The sequence below is a fragment of the Lactuca saligna genome, chromosome 3, assembly GCF_052625555.1.
Source record: "Lactuca saligna cultivar CGN05327 chromosome 3, ASM5262555v1, whole genome shotgun sequence".
NCBI lineage: Eukaryota > Viridiplantae > Streptophyta > Magnoliopsida > Asterales > Asteraceae > Lactuca > Lactuca saligna.
The window spans coordinates 186,443,083-186,447,025 of record NC_136419.1 but is presented as its reverse complement, the minus strand read 5'-3'; positions in this window follow the sequence as shown (position 1 = coordinate 186,447,025).

Here is a 3,943-nt window from a genome sequence, read left to right as displayed (position 1 = left end):
ATGAAAGATGAAAGTTTTTGTACAGTTACAAAACTTGCACTCAAGTTTTGGAACATGTAAAGTCATTTTAAAAACACTAGTTCCAAACCTTAGAATTTTAAAAGTTAAAATTCAACCCTTATACTTATAATTTTATAAGTTAATAATAATAAAAATAATATATATATATATATATATATATATATATATATATATATATATATATATATATATATATATATATATATATGAACAAAAGTCGTTTAACGTTAGTAGGCCTCATTCACAAAGTCGGTGTATAAAGGGGGGTATAAGGTTGTTGCTTATAATGTGGCAGCTTAATGGGTGTCCACTCTCACCCACCGCTTCATTGAGTGGTGGAGGGTAGGACAATGACTTTAAATTCTCATTAAAAATATAATGATACTAAAGTAACTAAATGTCTTTATAAATTCCCAATCTTAGTTACTTTAGGAAAATGTGAATAAGGTTCTAACCCATGAAATTACACTTTGCACATTGTTTAAGTCGTTAGTGGAGTGTGTGTGGTTAACCGACACACTAACTTGGACTTAACAAGGTAGGCAAAGGGTAACTTAATGTTTATCATAGTATCGATGGAGCACCTGTGGTTAACCGACACATCAAATGAGGGATAAATATTAAGGGTACCAAGTAATTTGCATGGTTAATTCACACCATGTTTTGTGATCCCATTCACAAAATTTGAAGGGCATCCCAGTCACAAAGAATCTAGGAGTTTCAAAACCAATTAAAACCTAAGACTTTATTTTGTTTTTCATGGTGGAAATTGGTGAATCGTCATTCACCTACCTTCAAATTTTTATTAGATTGGATTACGGCATACCTCTTCTAAGTTATAAAATATTGTGTTGGTTCCTAGCCTTAATATTACATTTGGGTGTTTTATTAAGGTCTATATTTATATCTAATCTAAACTTGTCTTTCTTCTTTTTTAGATGTCTTCAAACAACGTTGTTTCGAGTAGAATCCCTACATGATCCTTCTCTCTCATGTACCTTTGTGGGAGAGTCATCTTTGATGGTTCCAACTTTATGTATTGGATCCAGAACATCAGGATGGTCACTCGCTATGAGCACAAGGAATATGTCCTCGACAAGGAACAAAAGGAAATTGATGAGTCAACTACTACTCCTGAGGAGATTGCTGAATTTAGGACTCATGAGAGAGATGCCATGAAAGTGGCTTGCATCATGATGGCCACAATGACAGCTGAACTCCAAAAGTCCTATGAGGACTATTACCCTTTTGAGATGTACCAGGACTTGATGGATTGCTACCATCAAAGTGCTCGCCAAGAAAGGTATAAGATCATCTGCTCCATGATAACAAGCCAAATGAAGGATAGTGAACCCATCACCAGCCACATACAGAAAATCCAAAGGTATGTAGATCGGTTGCTAAAGCTAAATGTAAACTTCCCTTAGGAGTGGCAAACCATATCATTTTGCACTCCTTACCTTCTTGTTTTGATCAATTCCGAATAACCTACCACATGAATAAGGAGGAAGTTACACTCAGCAAACTTCAAGGACTCTTGAAGACCGCATAAAGTGATCTTAAGGGTAAGTCGGTTGTTACAACTCCTACTCCTATCGTGGCCCCTGGCTTGGCAACTGGGCAAGGAAAAGGGAAGAGGAGGAAGAGCCCCTCGAAGGGCACCAAGGGAAAGTCCCTTGAAGGCTCCTCTTCTAGTGGAACCAAGAAAGGTTTCGTCAATTCTTTTGCTAACCCTAAAGAGGCTGAATGCTTCTATTGCCACAAAAAGTCACACTGGAAGCGAAACTCCCCAAAGTATTTGCAATATGTTAAGGATGGGCAAGTGAAACACAACCATGCATGTATTTACACTATATTGTCTACTAACTCACCCCATTCTAATTCTTGGGTCCTTGATACCGGTTGTGGTATTCATATTAGTTCTGACTTGCAGGGACTAAGAAGTAGTGACGATGTGATGCATGGGAAGATAAGCTTAATCATGGGGAATAGGAAAGCATCACCAGTTACCAAGATTGGAGTTTATACTTTGTTACTACGTAGTGGGTTAACATTAGATTTGAATAAATGTTGTTACTCGTTTTAAATGGTGAGGAATATTATTTATTTCCATGCTTTAAACAAACAAAGGTTTACCTTTTCTTTTTATAATGAATAAGGTAGTATTAATGCTTTATTTAATAATGTTATTTATTTTAAATCATTACCTTGTGATGGTGTGTATGAAGTTGTGTCTGTTGCAGATAACCTAGGAAATAATGTGTTGTGTATTAATTCTTAGACTAACTTGGATAAAGTGTCATTATGGCATTATCGTCTTTGACAGGTAAGTAAGAAACTCATAGGCCAACTCCAAAAGGATGGAGTTTTGGAGTCATTTGACCTAAAGTCGGATGATAGTTGCAAGCAAGAAATGCATAGGCCAACTCCAAAAGGACGGAGTTTTGGATTCATTTGACATAAAGTTAGATGAAGTTTTGGATTCATTGGTTCTTGTCATAGGGGTGAAGGTTTGTTGGCTCTGGTACACACTGATGTGTGTCGACCCTTCAGATCCTCCACAAGGGATGCTCACCACTACTATGTGACTTTTACTGATGATTTTAGTTGATATGGATATGTCTACTTAATTAAGCATAAGTCAAAAACCTTTGAAAAGTTCAAACAGTTTAAGTAGGAAGTTGAGAATCAATTGGGAAGGAACATTAAGTTGCTTCGATCCGATCGAGGTGGTGAGTATCTTAGTACAGAGTTCCATGACTATCTTAAGGAATGTGGGATTGTCTCAAAATTAAAAACCCCCAGGACACCACAGCTTAATGGTGTGGCTAAGAGGCGCAATCGGACCTTGTTGGACATCGTTAGTGTTGGGTTATGAGCATTCTAACACTCCTAAGTGTACATGCAACCCTAAATACCTTGGATCTATGTTTTCTATATTATACATGCAAATATCAACTTTCCAAGGTATTGTTCTATTCTAGTATACAAAACTTTGAATAACACAAGTTAGAATAAAATACCTTTTATTGGTGCCAGTCTTCATGAAGGTTGAGTGCCTAGTGCCCCAAGTGTGACACCTCAAATGGTTCACACAACACCAAATACACTTGGAATAACTTGAGAGAAACTTGAACACTCCTTGAAATCATTTAGCCCTCACACTCACACATAGTGCATGATTTCTTGAGCCATGGGATTCTTTTATATGGTGGCTGTTAGGGTTACACCATGTAACTCATGACTTTACCCATTCCTTATGCTCCATGGATTTTAACCTCCATGGAGTATCCATGGGTCACCCCGTGGACTTAGTCCAACATAAGGAATCTTGGATCACAAGCCCACATATATAAGAATGAATGATTTACACAATCAACTCATATATTTAATTAGTCTTCTTTTGATCACTTAATTAATTCCAAATTAATTCTTGATCAATACTAATTAAATAACCTTATTAATATATTGGAACTTATAATATATTAACAAACCTTAAGTGTTATTTCTCTCATTTTAGTCTATCCAAATGGATGATGCCATGCAACCCAAATGGACTATGTCGGGTCGGGTCAAGTCTTACCAATTATAGTTATGCACTTAGACATTAATCCAACAGTCTCCCACTTGGATAAGTCTAAAACTATTATTGCGTATGACTTCAAGAACCGACTAGCAATCGTAGCTCTCAAAAGCTTCTGTCGAAGTCTGACCTTGTAGATGAACTTTAACCTTGTCAATGACTTGTCCATTATATAAGGGATCATATATTCCTCCATTCTAGATATCATATGGACTGAGACATGGATTATAATCATTCTCTCTGTCCATTTGTTGTTTCCCGATTTCCGATTTATGACAACTGACTAATTGAACAAATCAAATCAGTCCTGGCATGGCTGAGCACTTCCATTTTTCATCA